General features: G+C 44.7%; 1 long non-coding RNA gene across 1 annotated transcript; it reads right to left on the minus strand.

Annotated features, from left to right (window-relative positions):
- Positions 1–379: 379 nt before the first annotated feature.
- Positions 380–16,559, minus strand: LOC115282585. The gene is made up of 4 exons (XR_003904701.1): positions 16,474–16,559; positions 10,806–10,882; positions 8,577–8,655; positions 380–1,558 (listed from the first exon to the last, which is right to left on the minus strand). It is a non-coding gene; the product is annotated as an uncharacterized LOC115282585 (long non-coding RNA).
- Positions 16,560–22,401: the final 5,842 nt, after the last annotated feature.

Consider the following 22,401-nt stretch of genomic DNA (forward strand, 5'->3'; position numbering starts at 1 on the left):
CCTGGATTCACTGGTGCAATTCATCTTTGAATATGACCCTTGGGTTTTTTAAATCAGAGTGGTACCAGAGACTCGTGTTTCTACAGGTCAAATCATATTGCAGTATTGTCAAGGGTTCATTTCTAAGGGTGAATGGGAAGCCCATTTCTCACAGTTTTCTTTTTGTTAGGGGACTACTGCCTTGATAAAAACGTAGGCCTTTTCTTGGCTGGAGCCTAGTAACCCTTCCGGCCATCTTACAATGAAATTTTTAAAACTTGGCCAAGCCTTGGGCTCTACTGGGATTTCACCTTTTTAAATTCTAGAATAAGTTGGCTATCAGCAAGACCATGGACCACTTTTGATCAGACAACAGAAACTCATTGTAATAGGATTTTTTTCTGTGTTAATTTAATGATTTAATAAAGACATTTGGCACATAAATAAGACTCTCGTAGACCAAGCATTTCTAACAATGAGAGGATTAAGATCAGCCTATCGGGGATATTAGTAAAAGTGTCTTTTCTAGCTTTGGTAAAACTCTTCCATCTGTTTAGAGGTAGATTCATTATTCTTAAGTAAAAACCCTCCTGAAATAGATGTGGTGAAAAACGCTCTGCCCCTCTTATGAGACTTTCCAAACAAGCCTAAAATTGCTCAGAAACAAAAGGCAAGAGGAAAAAGAAAGGACCGTGTCTCCAGATAATGAGGTCCTGCCTTTGTGTTCTATCTGCAGAGCAGCACAGTTTGAAAAGTCTGTATCCCATTTCATTCGAACTGAACATAAATGTAGTGCCTGGAATTCTCCCAAATGAATAAATTCTTTGCTGATAATTTTTAAGTGAAGAAAGATCAGCAGGATAGGGGCATGAGGGAGGATTATAGAGTGCGGAGTGTGTGTGTGTGTGTGTGTGTGTGTGTGTGTGTGTGTGTGTGTGTGTGTGTTTGCACCGAGCAAGGCAATTGGGATAATTCTGGACCCGATTATTTCTTCCCTCTCTCTCTTCCTTTCTTTCTTACTATTTTTTTCTGATGTGCTGTGCTGCATTCTGCCTTTCTTTGTTGGAAAACTCCAGTTGATTTATTTCCTCTAAAAAACCCCTGCTGACGATTTGCTGCTGTTAATTCCTTCTCAGTTTTCCTCTCTCATCCTGAGGAGAGCAACTCAACAAACCTCCCTTCCTTACAGCAGTGTCTGATCTTTTTTCTCTGTTTCAGGAGGCTGGTCTCTCTCCCCTGGACGGTGGCCAAAATGACGCCAATTTATGGTGGGTAAGAATACGCCATGGACCATTTCTCGCTTTAATTTTCCTCCGTTTGGTGGGGTCTTGCTGCGCGCAGACTGCAGCTTCTGTGCTGATGAAGGGCCAAAAAGCTGTAGGACCATTGCATTCACTCTCAGGACCGAGGTCACCAAAGGAAGAACTGAATAATTTGTTTATATAAATCTCTCCGCCAATGCTTGAACAGTCTTGCAATGAACACAATTCTCTTTTGGGCTTACTGTTCTCGTGAAGCGTCTTTGTTTGAAAAATGAAGGAAAAAGAAACAGCCGTTGAGTCTCCCCCTTCTTTGACCACTGGAAGAAAGGTAGAGAAAAAGAAAAAAATTAACGGAGAGGACATGCGTCCCTCCTCCTTCCTTTCCTTCCCCTCTCCCCATCCACAGGCAAAATCTAATAAAGATGATTAAATTACATGTCTTTCCTCCCATTGAAATCCACTGCACACTATTCAAATATTAGAACTCAGGAAATAAGGCAGGACAAGGTCCCTCATGAAACCTTAGAAGGCAGCACAGGGGTCTGAGCTGGAGGTCTGCCTGGCTGGGCGGCTCTAATTAAGAAATCACCCCGCTGAGCAGAACTTAATCTAAATAAAATATAAAAAGGAATTCAGTGAAAACCATTACCTCCTCCCCACACACCTCACATCCAGAGCCTCCAGACTCTCCCTGCCAGTACTGGAGAGTTCTCTGTTGTTCTGTGTGCCCCCAGCACCATCGAGACCCCCCCTCTCGAAGAGGAAGCTGGGTCTTGTGCCTCCCTTTTGCTGTTTGGCCAGACTGTCCCAGGGCCACGGCAGGTTTAGTCAGTGTTGTTTTGGTTTGGAGGGGAATAGGAGATGGGGTCTGATCAAGGACTGACTCAAGAGTTGGGTATCTGGCCAACCGCCCCAGTGTTACTAGAGTGAACTGCCAACCCACGGCCTCTCCATAGGTGGCTGAGTTCTTCTAGCCTGTCCATCAGCTGCTTTCGATGGAATGGCCACTTGAGAGCAAGGACCAAGTCTGTTTAACTTGATTTGGGTCAATATCCTTGTGCTAGTGAGTCCTTTAAACTAGACTGAGCCAGCCTCAGCCCTCTGCCCCATCCAGGCCCTGTGCTATCCCTCCAACGGTGCGTGGCTTTTATTTAGCCGTATTTCCATTTCCATTTCATAGAAACCTATTTTGTACTCTCATTGTTGACCCCTACAAGTGCATTATTGTCTCTTCTACATATGTGGCTTTGCACGGGTTGCCAAGTCTGCCCCCAAGAGTGATTCTTAAACAGTTAAAAACCTGTTGTAAGAACCGGAGCCTCTCCGGTCCGGAAATGCACAAATAAACACAGGTTTGGCAAACAATTTTAGGGGTACTTTCAACCCCCTAAGGATTCCATGGTCATCAATTTAAGGAAATTGAAAGAGATAGGCTTTTCTCTCTTCTCTCTACTGACAGACACTCAAAGACTCTCTCTTTTGGCCAAACTTGAGTCAGGCTTTTCTGGCCCAGCCCCAACCTTGGGCTCTGTCCTTGGGTCACTCAGTCTAGTTTCAGCAGGAATCCTGCTGGATCAGTTTTGCAAAAATCCTCACTCTGGATATCTGATCAAATTCCTCCTCCTGCATCCTGGATATCTTATCACTCTGGCCAGTCTTCAGCAAAAATCCTGTAGGGTTGGTTTAGCCAGAATCCCCCAGTCTTGATATTTCCTCCTAGTACTTTCCCACCAAGGGACCCCACCCTGCTCCTTGGCTTTACATCTCTGCTAGTCCTTGTTGTATTCAGAGTTGGGTCTCCTCTATCTCCCTTTCTGCCAAACCCACGTTGCAGCAGCCTCTTTTGGTCAAAGTCTTCCTGAACCATCTTTAACAAGCGCTATGAATAATTTTCTCCCTAACACCTTCCATTTCAGGAAAACCCTTACTTATTCGCAAGGAGATCTCCAAGAAGACTTTCATCACTAACCCAGAAGCAGTTATGAACAGAATTCACGCCTGTGTGCTCCTGACAAGCCTGGTATGTATGTCTAGAATATCATGTATCGTAAGGTAGTTACTTATTTGTTTGCATGTCCATCCTTCTCCGGATCAGGAGTAGACAAACTTCCTCTTAAAGAGCCATACTGTAAATATTTTAGGCTTTGTGAGTCTTATGGTCTCAACTCTGCAAAAGCAGCCATAGACAATATGCAAATAAACAGGCATGGTTGTGTCCCAATAAAGCTTTATAGGTACTACAATTTGAGTTTCATACCATTTTCATGTGCCACAAAATATTATTCTTCTGTCATTTGTCCTTTCAAACATTAAGAAATGTATAAACCATTTTTATTTCACGAGCTATACAAAAACAGATGAGGGGAAGGGCAGATTTGATCCACAGGATGTAGTTTGTTGAACCCTTGCCTGGACCGAGGAGAGACCCTCAAAAGTAAATCTTACTCACTTCTGAGTCCTGTTTCTAGTCTTGGTTACCTCATTTCTGAGTCCTGTGATCTAGATCTTGATTACCTCAAAGGTAATTCATCTTTTTTTAAAGGTTTTTTTAAGTTATTTACTTATTTTGAGATTGAGGGGACAAAGGGCAGAGAGAGGGAGAGAGAGAGAATCCCAAGCAGGCTCTGCACTGACAGTGCACTAACTAGTCTAGCATTAACTAATCCATAAATAAGTGAATAAATAAGCAACTAAATGACCAAGGGACTACAAAACTTTCCTTAAGACAGATGTTGAATAGAACAACTATGAACATGGCTTCCGGGACCCTGTGGAGGTACCTTGTTTCCCCATGATTAGGGACACAACCCCTTAAGTGGTTGGCTACCAAGGCTCCAGACACAAATTCTGCAAGTCAAGGATCATTCCGCAAATCACCAGGTAGATGCTAAAACCTAGAGCCCCGTGTAGTCAGAAAATACCTCCTTCTGGAGAGATTTCTTCTACCACTCCCTGCTTTGAAAGAATCATGGCTTCTTTGAGCCTCTCTTTAACAATCTCTTAACCTTTATGTAATATGCAGCTTCTGACATAGCTCCCAGTAGTCATCGTGCTGGTCTTTAGGCCCTCGTGTAATCCTTTTTTTGAGTGTGGGCTAGACCTGATGACTCACTTCTAATCAACTGAATACACAAAAGCGATGGACTATCAGTGTTAAAATTAGTTTATATATAAGATGGTCACTGATTTTGTCAGCAGAATCTCTGCTGCCTTCTCAGCTTGCATACTTTGATGGCAAACTGCCATCGTGGAGAGGCCCGTGTGGCAAGGAACTAAAGGTGGCCTTCAGCCCACAGCTGGTGAGAAACGGAGACTTTTAAGGAACCACCCGGGAACCGAACCCTTCCAACAACCCCACTGGTGAACTAATAAATGAATCTTCCTGTAGTTGAGTCTTCAGAAAGTATCAGAGACCCTAAACCAACACTTTTTAGTCTTACAAAAAAAAAAAAAAAACCTTGAAGCAAAGGACCCAGCTAAGCCAAGCCTCTATTCCTGACTTCCATAAACTGTGCCATGATAAATGTAGATTATCTCAAGCCACTAAATTTTGGGATAATTTGTTACTCAGTGATAGATAACTAATACGCTTGCCTATATGACGATTGGATATATATTTACTTATTCTCCCCACAAAACATGAAGATCGTCCAAGGCAGGACCTCAGTTATGTCATACTCATCTTGTCCAATAAAACAAGTTTACAAATGGTTGTTAAATTGACCTATAGTTTGGGCCTCATTGAATTCTGTCGATTGAAACAACAACAGTAATATTGTTGGGGTGCCTGGGTGGCTCAGTCAGTTAAGCGTCCAGCTTCGGCTCAGGTCATGATCTCACGGTTCGAGGGTTCAAGCCCCACATCGGGCTCTGTGCTGACAGCTCAGAGCCTGGAGCCTGCTTCAGATTCTGTGTCTCCCTCTCTCTCTGACCCTCCCCTGCTTACGTTGTCTCTCTCTGTCTCTCAAAAATAAATTAAAAACACAAAAAGTATTTTTAAAAAACAACAGTAATATTGAAATATATATCAGTGATAGGACAGAATAGGCAGCCAGTCAGGGCAGAAAGTTTTTGAAAAGCATGAGAGAAAAAAATATTTGAATTGATACCTTATTGTTACCAGTTTATAGCTTAGACTTCCAGGGTGGGGGGGTTGTTCATTTTCAAAAAAAAAAATAGTCTTCAAAGTGGGTACTTCCTAACTACACAAAAGAGATCTTTGCCCTCATTGATCTGACCAGAACAGCCTGTCCACTGGACAGTCAGTCTACTTATTTAGGCTGTCAGTCCCCATTCTCTTGTTCTGCTTTTTACACGAGCCATGAGAAATACTATAAAGAGAGAGGAAAAGATTGAAATTGCAAGAACTGAAAAAAAGTTGGAGAAGTGGAAAAGAAGAAAAAGGAATGAGCAGCAAGAAGAGAAGTGGCCAGCACACCCAAGCCGGAGGTAGAGAACCGACAAAAGGAAACCTCTGATTTTCCTGTCTCTGATCATAAATATTTTGACACGGAGCTTAGCATTTTTCAAAAGGGAAAAAAATGAAAAGCAGAAGACATTCCAAGACAACTTGGAAGTGTTGGGACCCAACACTCTTGGGATTCCGTCACCTAATTCTGTGCAAGGTTGCAGAAGAGAGAGAGATAGACTTTCTTGTCTGAGTCTCATAGCAGGAGGGCCTCTGCCTTCTAGAAAGACATGTCACTATCAGAGGTTCGGAGTAGAGCACAGGGGATATGGGCAAAATTCTGGACACTATGCTTGAAAATGTATTTTAGTTTTATTTTAATTTTATTTTTATGTTTATTTATTTATTTCACAGAGAAGTGGGGGGGAGAGAGAGAATCCCAAACAGGTTTGATCTCATGACTTAAGATCATGACCTGAGCTAAAATCAAGTTGGATGTTTAAGCAACTGAGCCACCAAGGTGCCCCAAAAACATATTTTTAAACCACTGTAGATTCTCATTCTCCATCTTACTGGTTGCTTATCTTTGCAGTTAAGTCAACTTCTCATGACTTTTGTAGACATTATATAATATCTTCTCCCCCTCCCCCCCCATCACCAACTGTTAGCCAGTCTCCTCCCAGAACGAGATGGGAGTTGAGTCCACTTGCGCTGGAACACGTTCATGATGACATGTGAGGAAGCCAATTTCCAGCCACGGAACAAACCTAAGTTTTCTGCAGTTATCAAAGGACCAAAGAGATCTCAAAAATAAAACCTGAAACTGTATGTTCAAAGGTCAGAACAATTTGAGCTACTTTAAGCTCAAATGTTCTCCTCTGTAAAGTGGGGACAATAATAAGAATGTGTGTCTAACAGGGTCATTCTGAAAGTTAAATATATATAAAAGCCTCAGTCTGCTGCAAGGTTACTGACCTCTTGGCATTTCAGGTGGGATTATTCTTCGTTGTGGGGGCCTTTCCTCTGCATCACAGAATGTCTAGCAAAATCCTGGCTTCTACCAGATGGATGCCAGTAACCCCCCACCACGTGCCATCTCCCCTCCCTCCCTCCCGACGGTCAAAAATGCCCCCAGACATTTCCAGATAGAAATGCAGGGAGCATGCCAATCACCCCTGATGGAGAACCACTATGCTAGTGTTTGGCATATTGTGATTGTTCCAATAAATATTAGATGGTATTTTTATCATCATTAAAATTATTACCAACAACAGCATCAAATGGCCGTGGTAACAGCTTCTCTCTCTCACTGAATTTTTGAAATAGTTCCTGTATTTCTCCCTTCAAAAGAAAGGGCTGAGAAGAGGCAACGCTATGAAGTTGGTAACAGTCCAAAAGTAAAACGCCCTATCTCCTATGAAATCTCTTTTCCTGGAAGGAAGAAAGGCCACCAGTCTCTCTGCCTCCAACCAGGTACATTCCTGAGCCTCGCGATTTGCGAGACACGACCGGTCTCCCACTGGCATAAATATTCCAGCTGTCGGCACGACTGATACCATTGGTTCTTAAGGCAGATCTTGAAGGTTTCCAAAAGAACCATAAGAAAGGAAGGAAATAGATGTTCAAGAAGGACTGCCCGACAGAAGTGACTCTCTTTGCTGTTTTTGTGGTTTTGTGCTTATTTGGGTTCACAAGTGTGTTTTTTTGCCCAGATTGTTCTTGCAAATTCTAACAGTTTGCTTTAGGTGTTTTGATACCACGCTGTTTTGAAGGTACAAATGTTTTTCATGGCATGCCTTGTGTTAAGTGTACAAACTGAGAGGTGAATGTTGGTGACTGAATGGAGGGCACTTTCCTCAAAGTTTTAGCCAAATAGATGCTAATAGCACAGGGAAGTGCAAAAAAAAAAAATTCTGGGAGTCTGGGAGTGGTCAGCTGAAAATATGACATTTCCCTCCACCTTCTATTTTTATGTTTAGATTCATGCACATTTTACTCTCTGTGCTAAATTTTTTTTTCACTTGTTTCAAGGTAAATTTTGTAAACAGTCTCTCAGCATTGGGCCCTTTTAATCCGGTGACTTTTACTACTTCCCTTTTTATTTTTTTAATTATTTTTTAATGTTTATTTATTTATTTTGAGAGAAAGCACGTGCGCGAGAGAGAGAGTGCACGGGGAGGAGCAGAGAGAGGGAGAGAGAGAGAGAGAGAGAGAGAGAGAGAGAGAGAATCCCAAGCAGGCTCTGTGCCGTCAGCCCAGAACCTGACCCAGGGCTAGATCTCATGACCTGGACCAAAATCAAGAGTAAGATGCTTAACCGACTGAGCCACCCAGACACCCTCTTATTTCCTTTTTCAAGCATGTATAATGCACTACATAGGAAAGATCATGGCCTTGGAATTGGATGAGCCTACTCTGGAATTTGTTTTAAAAATAATTAAAAAGTCCTCAGCCTCACAAAGATGTGAGTAGATCCTACGTGGATTCTTTCCTCACTATTCTTCCCCTTCCTTACCACACGGCTTTGCCCTTCCTGTCCTGCTAAGTGAACCTTTTTGCCCCCTTCCCACCACCCGTCACCATGCTGACTTCCTCACTTCCCTCTACATTCTGCCCAGATGTCTTCTCTTCCTGGAGCCCTGTCTCGCTGTGCCCTGCAAGTTCTTCAAACACGGTCCTGAATCCACTCACCTGTGAGGCGCCTGGGGGGCCCCGTCGGTTAAGCCTCCGACTTCGGCTCAGGCCATGATCTCACATTCCCGGGTTCGAGCCCCACGTCGGGCTCTGTGCGGACAGCTAGCTCAGAGCCTGGAGCCTGCTTCGGATTCTGTGTCTCCCTCTCTCTCTGACCCTCCCCTGCTCGCAGTGTTTCTCTCTGTCTCTCAAAAATAAATTAAGAGATTTTTTAAAAAAAGGAATCCACGCACCTGTGAGGATTTCTCAGATGAATTACACCCATGCCGGCCATCCTTCTTGCACGGTCAACGTGCCCCGTCACCTGAAGACCTCAACACGGAGAAATGCTTTTTAAAAATATTATTTCAACGTCAACCTTTCTTCTCTCTTATTTTAAATTGTTATAATATTTTAAAATCTAAGAATGACGGGGGAAGAGCAATGTCTGTCTGAATCTAATGAATGTCCTTGCATGTCCCAAATAACATACTTCCTAGCAAAAGATAGAGTCCATATTTAGTTTTACAATAAAAACGTAAACAAGAGCTGCCTACAGTCTCTCCTAAAACCCTAATTATAAGCAACTTGAGGACAGGAAACATTCATTTTCCACTACAGTTGAACTCAGAGGTTTAGACATTTAAGACCTCCAAAAAATGTATGTTGAATAAACATAAGAATGAATGCATGGTTGTGCTTTTCTAGTTCATTTCTATGAGCTGTAGCTGATCTTCATATTTTGGCAAGAGTGCGTATTTATGATGCCTTGCTGGTACCATGCTTGTACAGCCTGTGTATCGTCTCGCAGTTGTGGCTAGTTCTAGGCCCAGTTACTGAGTCTCCCTTGTTCACACTTGACCTTACCTACATTACGCAAGGCACCAAGCATAGGGCTTTGCCCATAGTGGGCAATTTGGAAATGTAATGGAATTAATGTCATTTGCTGCATAATACAAAGAACATAGGCAAAAGAGTTTGGGGAAAAAAGCAATCAGTAATAGTATATAAGAGCCGTCTTGCCCCCCAAATAGGTATAAGGTAAGATGCAATGTTCACAGAGGGAGTGAGAACCATCTGACAAAGAGTGATGGGCAAGTCTGGGAGTTAGGGAAGCAGGAACAAACACTGCTACTTCATTTTACTTTCCAGGATGCTGGGTTGATGTCTTCTGGAGTGAGATGGGAGCATGGCATTTTTTCCTGGGCATCTGTGCTTCACCAACTGCTATCTCCAGGCAGAGAGGAGGTCTGCCTATTAAGAGGAGAGTGTGTTTGCCAGGTGGTCAAGCACTGAATGAAAAATCATAACTTGTGTTAATAATGGGGTGGCCATGGACCAATGCTGCTGAGCTTCTTCGCTTATATAGTTGCTCTCAAAATGAAGACAAGCCAGCAGTCACCAAAATTGGAAGTGATAATATCAACTGAAGGCAAAGCATGCTGGTTTGTATTACTTCTGTGATAGTGGGAACTGGGATCTGAGTGGGGACCTAGGTAGGAATCAATAGAACCTGGAAGTATGGTGTTGCCTAGAGTTAAGTCAAATACCAAGGGCTTTGAGCACTTTCCCACCGCTCACTTCCAACTAAGAAGTTAGAAAGGAACACAGAGAGCTTGTAGGCTGGGCATTACCTTTATAGGAGCAACAGGTCACATGGAGGATTGTTTCATGGTCCCTTTGGACTAACTCTTCACAACCCCCAAGTGATTGTCCTGTGAGTCAGCTGGAGACTACATTTAATGGACTCCCCATCTTTTGACCAGTTAAATGCATGAACTCCCCCCCACCCCACTTGACAGAACCCATCCAGACATGACAAGAAGATAATAGATTTGGGGAGAGGCATTTGTTACATGCTTTGATTGAAGAGTTATGAAACTATATCACCTGCATCTAAATAAAACTCAGTTACAAATACACGATAAATGGCTGGAAAATCTTCAAGTGGATCTCTCAATCCAGGCATGACCAATTTTCACAGGAAGAGTGAAGCTGCAATTAGAAAAAAACTCAAGAGAAAAATCCTCCCATTAGTGAGACTTAGCATAATGGGAGATACAGCACAGGAGGTATTCCAGGCTGACCTTCTCTGGGGCCAAGGTCAAGATACTCAACCTGACATCTGTAAAACAGGTCTATAGGCACCTACCATGTGGTGTTGTTGTAAAGGTAAAATGACATAATGGATGCAAAATGACTCATCAAGGGCCTGGTACACAGTCAGCATATAATAAATGCTTGATCCGTGGGAAAATCCAATGTCCAACCACACTCCCAACTTCAGACCCTCATTTGGACTCAATTTCCACTATCAGCTCTGATAGAAAACTGCTAACCAAGATGGCCAGACCTGCAGAAAGTGGAAGGAACTTTCCTGCAAAGCCAAGCTACTGTTCACAGAAGATGATAAACTCACTATGTCTTTGCCACACAATGCGGGAGAATGCTCCCCATAGGACTCTTCACCAACTGTGATTTACCTGCTATGTATTTCCACCACCGATGTTTCTTCCTTCGCTTATAGTAACTGTCCACTCAGTAGCTGGGGGCCAGTGGGCTAAGAAACAGAAGGCAGTTGGTGTCAGCGTCCTGACTGCCAAGTGGAGATATTTTTCTCAGGTTTCTGGGTGGGTTTTTAAGCCAACAACCTTGAAAGGGAAGCAGAGCCAGCATGCCACAGGCATCTGGGACACAAGGCCTACACAGTATTTTTGAAAAGTCAGTATCGCTCACTGACGATAAAGGGGCATTCACTGTGGGCAAAGCCACTCCACAGGAGTGGGTGGAGTTGGGGCCACCAGGCAGGCCTCGGACTGAGTTAGCAGCCAATTTTCTTTTTCCACCATCTCTAGAGTTGAGTAGGTGCCAACACAGCTAAAAGCTTTTGGAGACACCCATAGACACAGATAGCAAGCCCCCCGTCCCCCGCAACTCCCGTCTTTTCCATGAAACTTAGCAGCAGCTACCCGGGGCGTCATCACAGAGCATTAATTTTTTCCTTTGCCTGGTTTCCCACATTCTGTGACCACCTCAGAGTGTGCCAGGGAAAATACTGAGAGCCTAGGTAAACGAAGGGGAACCCAGCATTCAACAGTCTGGCCTTAAAATAGCCAGCGGAACGCCCCCATCCCAGAGAGGACACAGGCCGAGACTGTTCGCCACTGTGCTCAGGGCACCCGCCCACCCCACCCCAACCACTCACCCCGATTCCCGTGAAAGCCTATCTCAGAGAGAGGATGAAGAAGTGGCCAGAGTACTTGGCTGTCTCGTTCCCCTTGGGCCCCGTGACTCGGGGGAGTACTAATGAGCACATAGTGACCCGATGCAAACCAGCGCACCCACTGGGCAGGGTGGAGACCTTGGTCGAACGGACGTCTGGGCTGGTGGACGGTTGGGCAGAGCGAGTGGGGAGAGCCAAGGGTAAGAGTGCTCCTGGAGGAGAGTGGAGGCCTTGGGAGCTCAGGACACACCCCGGGGTTGGGCACACCGACAGAAAGAAAAATGTCTCCGTGCCGGACAGCCTGGGACAGAACTCTCCAACTTGCGGCTGTGTGGCAAGGTTGTGTGTTCTGGAAGGTGTGTGTGCAGCGGGGAGGGGCCCACCACGGAGAGAAGAAAACAAGGAAGGAGGGGAGAAGGTTCTGCGTGGGGAGAGAATAAGGGAGTGTGCAAGGGAGCGAGCTCACTGCATGAGCCTCGGCTTTTCAATGTTTCCTGGGTTCTCTCCGTGCAGTTGCCAGAATTAGCAGAATGTCCAGTTAAATTTGAGTTTTAGATAAACAACAAATAATGCTCAGTATAAATATGTTCCACGTAATATTTGAGGCATAATTATCCTAAAAACTATGTGGTGTTTATTAGGAATTCAGGTGTAACCGGCTGTTCCGTATTTTATTGGCAACCCTAGCATCCCCTCAACTAGAAGGAGGACGGTCAAGAGCAGAGACTCTTGCTGTCGTATCCTCTCTGCAAAACCTAATGCCGTCCATTCCATATGCTACTTTGCTTTGTCATGTCATACGGAAGGCACACTCTGCAATCTGACTGTCCTGACATCACCTATGATTAGCCATATGATGTTGGGCAAGTAACCTACTCACTATTTCCTCAATTTTCTCATCTGCTAAATGGGTCAAATGGTAGGTGCCTGCCTTAGAGGGTTGTTATAAACCCTCAGTACAACCTTTACTCTGTGCTTAGTTCATAGAAAGTACTCAATAAGTGTTAGCTATTATTATTATTATTATTATTATTATCATTATCATTAGATAATAAGGGAAGGTGATAGAAAAAAAATCTCACAGGTGTCAGAGACTCACCTGAGCTGCCCATTGAGCTTCTTTGACCAGCTTTGTGAGATTGAGAGAGACTTTACCTTTCTGGATTCCTTTTCCTTAGAGTTCCAAGATTTCTTGAGATTCTAAAATCCCACAACTTAAATAGATTAAATGGATGGCAACCACATGGAATAACAACCATGTCAATAGAAATGTATAAGGGGGTTAGAGAGTGGATGCATGATAGAAGATGTTTTATTGGTCACATAGAAGAGTCTGTCCCCAAATGCAACACTGGCCTCCTCAAGGCTCTGATTGTAGGAAGGCTGGGTTTCAGAGACTGAGGCAAAAAACATGCTGTGTGAGAGCAGAGTATTTCTGCCTCAACTCAGATTTATACCAAAAGGATCCTAGTAGAAGGCCTTCCAGTAAGCAGCCAATCCAGTTGCAGCAACTAAATCCATGTCAGCCCAGTGCCAACACATCAGAGATACCATGGTCCCCACTAGCCACAGTGTGTTTCATGGCCCAGAGTTAGTTTTCAGTGATTTGCAACATTTCAACATAATTTCAAATCTCACTGGTGACCTTTATAGCTATTTCTCACCACCTCTGGGAAATTATCACTTAGTCACAAAGCAAATATTTGTCCCTCTCATGTAATTCTGAAGAGAGGATGGTCACCAAGAGACCAGTGATAGGCAGACATCCTCACAGAGGTGGTTTCCTTCTACAGGGCTCTTTCCCGTTGCTGGGGATGGAGGGAATGGAGGCAAAGAGGGTCCACTGGTAGCACTACTGACAACATGGATTCACAGAACATTGGGTTCAATGGAGAATGATACAATAAAGAGAAGAAACAGTCCCCTCCCCCAGAATACTCAGAGTATCCCTGAGAGGCAAAATCTTTGTTTGATGTAACAGTGACTTCAAAGAGTCTGAACACAATATACAGGTGCAAAAACATAAGGCTGAGGAGTGCATTTGTGTTATATTGACAAAGAATGAGCCAAATGGGCCTAACCAAGATGTGAGCCTTCCATGGGTATATGGATAGTTAGGGAAGAAGGTGAGAGTCTTGAGAGAATAAAGAATGTTCCAGGCAAAGATGGAAAGGTTTCCAGAGCGTGCCAGGAAATGGGCATGAGTGGGAGCCTCGTAAAGGAATGAGGCTGGAGACAGGTGAAGTCTTTGGGAAGCGGGTGGGCTGGGCTCTAGACTCTTTAAATTAGCTCACAGGTCACGTCACACCTAGATAATTGGGTTATCTATTGTTTTTCCTACTGTGCTACGATTAAGGAGATCTGTGGAAGCATTGAATGGTCCACCGGCTTAAAAGCATTTCCTCAGCCAGCTTGACATGCCATCATGTTGATTCGATGCCACTGGGGGCATATACAGTCATCCACTACCTGTGCAAGGCAGTATGGCAAACGCTCGAGAAGTTACCAATCACAGTCTCTTCAAGCAGCAGCTCAAATTTTGGGAACGTATCCTGAAGATACACTTGAATATGTACCGGATTTTAATTTCAGCATTGTTTACAAAACCACAACATTTGAAGCAACCTCAATGCCCATCACAAGGGGACTAGTTAAATCGATTACGGCATCAAGACATCCACAGAATCAATGCAAATTAATAAAATGTGGAGGTTCTAAAATACATTGTTTAAAAAAAGAAAGTCAAGGCACAACAAAGCCTGTAATGTAGGCTGCCATATTGTTAAGAATGAAAGGGGCCTCAAGGAGGAAGAACACAACTCTCCCCGTTGAGTATGAGATTCATTTGGTGACTTTCTTTCAGAGAATACAGTCTGGAGAGAGAGGAAGCAACTTTACAGCAGAGAAGGCTGGCAAATGCTACTTTGCTCAGGAGATCACATCACCGGTGATCAGTCATGTGGATGCCATGTACCCATGATGCAATGATGAAAATGCATGTCACAACTTAGGTCATCCTCCCCCAAACCCATACCCCCAGGGGAAACATGAGAAAAACACCAATATGACTCAAATTGAGGGGCATCCAGTCCTTCCCCCCACCAACACACACACACTGTCAAGATCCTCAAAACAAGGGAAGTCTGAGAAATCATCACAGACTAGATGGGGATCAGAAGAGATGACAACCGAGTTTAAGGTCGTGTCCTGGATGAGGGTCTCTGGAGCAGAGAACGGACTTTGGAATGAAACTAGTAAAATCTGGTAAACTCTGAAATGTAGTTAATGGTAATGTCCTTACCTGTGACAAATGTACATAATAACTTAAGAAGTGCCCGGGGGGCTCAGTCGGTTGAGCATCTGACTTCGGCTCAGGTCACGATCTTGTGGTTCGTGGGTTTGAGCGCTGAGTCAGGTTCCAAGCTGACAGCTCAGAGCCTGGAGCCTGCTTCGGATTCTGTGTTTCCCTTCCTCTCTCCCCTTCCCCATTCTCTCTCTCTCTCAAAAATAAATAAACACTTAAAGATGTTAAGGAACGGGGGACTCAGTGAAGGTACATATAGGAACTCAGTAATATCTCTGCAACTTTTCTTTAAACTTAAAACTTTTCTAAAATAAGACATTCATTACAAATTTTTTAAAAGGTGGAGATAATATATTTTGCTCACATATGCACAGAAGGTCTGTGGACAAAAATAGGCCATAAACTCGCAATTTCAGTTGCCCGCAAAGAAAGATCTGAGTTACTGGGGGAGAAGATTTCACTACATGCACATCTATACTTCGACTCAGAGGGCATGCAAATTTACTACCTCTTTTAAGAGAATGACATTTGTGTTTTATAAAAATAAAACAGAATTTTTAATCCATGTTAAGTTTGTGTCTAAAAGATACCTTTGTTTTGAAATTCATTTTTTTGAAAAATGCATTAAATCAGTAGCCTCCAGGCACTTTATTAATTGGGATTATTCCTCATAGTAATAAGGTGCATGGCCCAAAAGTGCAAGGTCCCAAGGAGAATGATCTGGGGACATGGGAATTTTGAGGGAAAAGAGAACATTGGGTAATGATCTGAATATACAGTATTGCCTAGAAAGATGCTGAACGCCCAAGTGACAAAATGGAGGCATGAGGCACCAGTGGAATGGCAGGAAAAGGAGAGATAAGATGCCCAAGGAAGCGACTCATTGTCACAAAGACTAAATTTGCTGACATAAAATATATATGAGATTAGTTCTCCCTCTGCTTCCCCGTAGACTGTGTCCTACATCTTCCCAGTTCTGGAAGGAGCCTTTCTCTGCCTTTTGACCCTTAGTCAAGGAAAATGTACTAGCCAGTTGGGTGTCTGAGGAACACATATCTTTCTTTTTGCCCTACCCACCGCCCTCCTGTTTCAGCCACCACTCGGCAAAAGCCAACGGGAATGAAGGGAATCCAAATTTGACTTCGTGAGAGGAACCGAGCTGCTCAGGTCCTGTCTGAAGCCCAAGAGAAAGGGCACAGGATTAGCAGGTCACCGAGTCAGCTGGAGGCAGGGCGCCAGCAGGACACCCACCTAGAGAGGCAGGGAAACGGTTAATGACTCAAGGCTCAGGGGCTGGAGCTTGGCTGATTGTGAAGTCAAAACAGAACAGTCGGAAACTGGGAAGGCGCTGTCACTTTTACTGTATTTTCCACACGTATTTTTACTTTATTTTTTTTTAATTTGGAAATGTTTGTGGGGAGCTGGAACACTCGGGCTGGAGAACTCCCGGGCTCCGAGAAGGAAGAAACGGCGTCTCGGCTTGGATCTCAATCCAGTTCAGAGCAGCAGTTCCCAGGGGCATCACCCAGGGGCATCCTAGTGGCAGTTAGGTGGCTTTCCTCTGCCAGCCCCCATGGTCTGCATCCCCTGACCCCCTGCCCCCATCCTGTGGAAACACGCTCACCTCCTCTCCTTCTCACTGCCCTCTGGTGCCAACGTGCAGCCTTCTGCCAAATTACACGAACAGCATGCTCCATCCACCAGCCACACCAGCCTCCTTGTTACTAAACCCAGCAGTGGCTTAACAGGGAGCAGATGGAGAGGCGCGCAACACCCCCCAAGTGGGCACGGGGGGAACCTGGGGCTGAGAGGCGGAGTGGAATTAAAATGCTCCGCACTTACCCCAGTTGATACATTGGCAAGGACCCCGCTTTCACAACGCCTCGCATGTGAACGGCTGGCCCGTGGAAATTCACTAAAAGGAAATGGTAGGCTCAGGATGTTTAACGTGATTATGTGCTCCGTTTGGGGGAGAATGTAGGAAATTAGCACACACGGCGACAGAGGCACTGGGAGGTGTACCTGCTCTTGGTCATATAACGCTCGACATTCTCATTCTGACCTTCTAGGTGAAGGTATTTACCAAGCACTTGCTTTATAAAGTACAGGGAGAATTCTCATCACAACAGAACATTTAAATAATATTTTCTACATGAGAGGACCTGTCCTCACCATAGAGCAGTCTTGTAGATTGTTTTCACTCCTGACAACAGGACATTGACATTATAGATGAACATGTTTGCCGCCCCTCACCCCTTACAGACGCGCGAACGCACACACACACAGTTGGTTCTTAGGGACATCCCCACTTAGCATCTCTACTCCACGTATGAGTTAAATACCATCCATTCTGGGGCACCTGGGTCGCTCAGTCGGCTGAGTGTCCGACTTCGGCTCCGGTTGTGGTCTCATAGTTCGTGAGTGTGAGCCCCACATCGGGCTCTCTGCTGTCATTGCAGAGCCTCTCTGGACCCTCTGTCCCTTTCTCTCTCTGCCCCTTCCCCGCTCACGCACTCTCTCTCTCTCTCTCAAAAATAAACATTTGAAATAAATAAATAAATAACATCCATTCTAAAAAAAAAAAGAGAGAGAGAGAGGATGGTTTTACTGAGTGGATTTCAGATGAGAGAAAAATGGATGGGCTACGGCGTTCTCATGGGCGAGAATGAGCCTGCACACAGCCTGCTTCTCTCCTTCTCAGCAAGAATTGCACTTGCTTCTGAGGTCCCCCAAAGGTCACTGGATCTGATGCCCCCCCCCAGGCAGCTGCTGTCCAGTCGGCCCAGCCAGGGAAAAGTCTCCCTATAATTTGGACAAAGCAGTTGCGCTCTGGGCACGGGTTCCTCCGTGATGGCTCGGGGCTAAGGCCGTGGGTCATCCATCGCAGACCGTATCCACCCGCGGGAAGTTCCCTGACCTATCTCATGGAATAATGCAGAAACACAAGTCCCCCATTGTTCTCTGACTTGGGTATCAAGGGAAGGGGGAACATGCGAGCACACAAAACCTCCCTCCAGAAGATTAGTGCAATTATTAGCCAACAGTAATGGCTATAAGCCAATCTGTTCTCAAATCCTCCTGAGCACCAAGTCACCTAGGAGCCTCTTAAAGCCCCAAACACAAGACCGTGTGTTCTCCTGCATTTTGCTGCGTTGTTCTCAAAGGCTGCTGGGCCATTGCTTAATGCTGCCCTTACCCACAAGGCCAATAAGCAGAGAAAGAAACAGTGAATAATGCACATGTCTGAGCCCGGGGTCCCCATGCCCCCATAAGTCTGTGAAAGGCAGATGTCCGGGGCCAGACATCACTGGCAATGGCTTCATCCAATGTTTTGCAGGCCAAAGGCTTATTAGGACACAGCAATAGATTGTGACTTGTGGTTAGTGTTAATGGTAGAACTCTCCAAAATGATGTACTCTCTACCCCTTTCACCTCATATGAGTAACAATCCCTGACCCCTGTAGTACTACATCCTGCTGGCCATTCTGGAATAATGAGTATATATTGGGAAAGGAAATTAAATTCTATTTCAGGGCTCAGTGTACACGTACTCACACTGCATATTTTAAACGGTGGTCTCAGAGAGCACGGACTCTTGTGTGAGCCTCCATTGACACTTTGTGATATATATCAATAAAATCCATCATATATCTTATGGATTAAATGTGGATAATCATGAGAAATATACAAAGAGGAAAACTTGAAGGACAGAAAGGTTGGTGATACATTTACATAATACCAAAGCAATCAAGTGATTGCATTTAAGGATACATTAAAATGAGACACTAAGAAAAGGTTGGCTGAGCTCAAAAACAGCTGGCCCAGTAATTCTGTGAATATTCTCCTCAAGAGAACACACCTACGCATGTAAACAAATATACAAGTGAACATTGCCTTCAGTCAGACACTATTCAATCATTTCTTTGTTCTTCAAAAGGTTACGGAAGCCCTACTATGTTCCCGGCACAAACGAAGGCCATTTAGTAGCTTTCTCTTAGAGCAGCCATATTAAAAGCCCATTAGTTCCAGAGAAATCAGTGCCGTTTGGAAAATACAGGCACACACACACCCAAAAAAAAAAAAAATCTAAAGTTGAGCAAATAAAAAGGAAATGTTCTATGTGATGACACATCAGAAAAGCTTTCCAACATCCATTGTTCATTATCGAACAGATCAAGATACGTTAAAGTTTGTGCATGTCTGTGAAATACATAGACGAGGTTTTCCATGGAACCCCGTTCCTACGAATTAATACTATGTCTTCACATCGGAAGCTCTGTTGAACCATCTGGAACCTGAGTCCAAGTCACAATGACTCAATGTTCTCTCCTATGATTATTTCACAGTCCTGTACACACACCTAAATAGAACCAGCGCTATCCCACAGTGGATGCTTTTACATGCACACACACGCGCGCGTGCACACACACACATGAGTCTTCCTCATGTGGGAATTTTCGGGTTTTAGTTAAACTCCAGAAAGTCTCCCCTTTGTAATAATTAGAAGGTAACTCCTGATGAATCACTTTCAAAGCTGACTCCCCAAACAGAGGCTAAAAATAAATAATAGTATGCAATAATAAGTAAATAATACTAATATAAAATAAAAAGCAAACTAAAAATTAATAATACTAACAACAATAATAATAAATGGGACAGATGGGAAATGGCTAAAATCCTGAGGCGAAACTTACTTGTATCAACCTACGAGTGTCTGATCTTACAGACTGCATGTATTGAACCGTTTGATATTACTCTTTAAGGAAAAGATCGAAGTGAACACATAGATGCTGTGACAATTTGCTCCTAGGACATGCAGATCTAAGCCCCTGATGTAATCAGACTGTGCATACACAGTGCGGGCATTTTTTTTTAAAGTGTTTTATTTATTTTTAAGATAGAGAGAGACAGAGCATGAGCAGGGAGGGGCAGAGAGAGAGGGAGACACAGAATTAGAAGCAGGCTCCAGGCTCTGAGCTAGCTGTCAGCCCCGAGCCCGGCGCGGGGCGCGAACCCAAGAACGTGAGATCATGATCTGAGCTGAAGTCGGAGACTTAACCAACTGAGCTGCCCAGGTGCCCCAGTGCGGGCATTTTTGAGGCTCCTCAAAGCAGGTCTTTGAGGCATGCACATCACATTCGGATGTGCTTCTCCGCACACTAGCAGTCACACACGCACTCCAGCCTTATATTCCTGTCTGCAAAATGGATATAATTTCATTCTATCTATTCTATCTATTATGAGGTTATATTCCCAGTAATGGTGCTTGTGATCCAGGAAAGAACAAAGAGCAATTCAAAGAATAGCTTAGCCCTGATGAAGCACAGAGCCCCAGAACTCTGGGGTCCCTGCTTTCATCCCTAGTTACTCATCAGCTCGGAGGCCAAGCCTATAGGACAGAGCCCAGCTCACCAGCGCCAATGCACCGATGAACTTTCTAGACAAGCGCACTAGGTACCAATTCATGGGAGAAACGAGATCCATGGCTGGTGCCCATAGCTGTCTTGTCTAAGCTTCTTGTCTTTGAAAGCAGACAGTTCCCTCGCGCACTTACGGTGAGTGAGTCTTACAAATGGAAAGCACAGGCGAGTTATAGAGAAGGTGAAGACAGAAGACAGAGGCCCGGCCAGGAGCAAGAAGACGCCTGGCAAGAAAGCTTGCCTGTTGGGAGAGAATCATCCATGCTTCTCTTCATCCACCCATTCCTGACTATCCTCCCAAATCAGATGAGCCACCCAGCTAGTCCCTGCACAACTGGACCTGCCACTCATGCAGCAGGTGGCAGAAAGGACTCCACTGAGAGATCATCCCGCTAGTGACTAAACCACGGCAAAGGAGAAAAAATAAGAGTCACCACTGAATCAATGTCAAAGGTGGGGGGGGGGCGGGTAGTCAGATTCAACTGAATAACCGCTTTTTAACCCAGGCAGCTACTCACCTGGGTCTGGCATGAGGATTGACAAAGAAAGTCAGGTCAAAATCCAAAATCCAAATGAGCAAATCCAAGGGTCTCTACTCTGCCATCTTTTCCTCTGTCCCTCAGTCGCCAGGTGTGGGTTAGCTGACCAGGGACATGGCCTCGATGGACTCAGCAAGGTTCCAAAAAGGGAGAAAGGGGTCTAGTCTCATCCCACCACCATCCCTCAGTCCTGGCTCAGCTTTTGGAGCTGAAAGCACCAGCGATGGTGTGCAGAAGCCTTGCTCCTGACATTGAATGAGCCCACAGAATACGTCAATCTGATCTTTTATAGTGCTTTGTTTATTACCAGTGTGCCCTTATTTCATAAGGGAACCGAGAAAGAGAGAGAGAGAGAGAGGGAGCAGGCATGATGAAGATGACTATTAGTAGCAATCCAAAGACAGCTTTTCTTAGGCTTCATTCATACCAGCAAATGTGACCAAACAACCTAGCAATTGTTCTCTCAAATGTCACCTCTCTGTATGGGCCGCTGTGCCGATAAAACTCGGCTCTCTAGGTTTTGCTCCCCGGTGCCCCTCCTAAAAAAAAAATGCTGTGTTATCCTCCAAATATCTCCAGAGAAATCGAACCAACAAGGAAATCTTTTCTTCTCCCAACCACCCCCCCAACTCGTTTTTTCTTTCTTCTTCACAGAGCTTGAACAATTTGGCTCTGTTCTGGTTACATTCCTGTGGCCCATTCTCTTTCAGTCCCCTGTGCAGGCCTGAGGACGGTGGACCAGGAGAACACAGGCCCACATTCAGACCCAGGATGGCTCTGGGGTGGGAGGGTGCGGGGGGAGTGAACCGAATGTACCTATGATTGTTACCCCACCAACTTAATACCTGGGCAGAGAGACAAAGGCTCTTTAGAAAAAGCCCAGGCTGCTGGATAACCCATCCCCCAACCCGCTAGAGTTCAAAAGATAACAGAAGCTGAAAATAAAGCAGTAACTTGATTAAAGTTTTCCAACTCATTTCAGGAGCTATTACCAGTGATGACAGAGGGCTCGCTGCTAGCCCTTTGTGATGAGCAGCCCACGCTTGTACATGGAGAGAGTCTTTTCCTCTTTGCATGTGTGTGTGTGTGTGCACACGCGTGTGCATACACAGGCATCCAGTCCTGGACAAAATGACCAATATTATCAGAGCCCCGCCACCATTTCACATAAGCAGAGGCGTAACCACTGCTTGGAAAGTCCCTGATTTGAGGGGAAATCTACAAAATGAGGAAGGCCTCTCGACACGAACCCTATTTTTTTCTTAACAGAGGGTAAGTGGGCACTTTAAAGTTTTTATTCCGGTATTTATTTCTGCTCGGGATCCCAGAATGGGTACTTGCCCATGGAAGAGGGTGGACGCCTTAGAAATATGTTCTGATGATATAGGAAGCAGGGGTGAGGGGCGGTCACTGGTCTAAGCAGATCGCAGGTGTTTTTGAAGGGTCTCTCTTCTCAATGGGGTGGGTGCCAGACCAGTTATATGCAGACTTGAGACTTGGACACAGCACCTCATAGGACCAGCTTCACGATCCCAAGCCAAAGTTCTTCATTAAGAGGAAGAAGGTGACAGAAAGAGCCAGGCCAGAAGGTAA

The sequence above is a fragment of the Suricata suricatta genome, chromosome 17 (assembly GCF_006229205.1).
Source record: "Suricata suricatta isolate VVHF042 chromosome 17, meerkat_22Aug2017_6uvM2_HiC, whole genome shotgun sequence".
NCBI classification, from domain to species: domain Eukaryota; kingdom Metazoa; phylum Chordata; class Mammalia; order Carnivora; family Herpestidae; genus Suricata; species Suricata suricatta.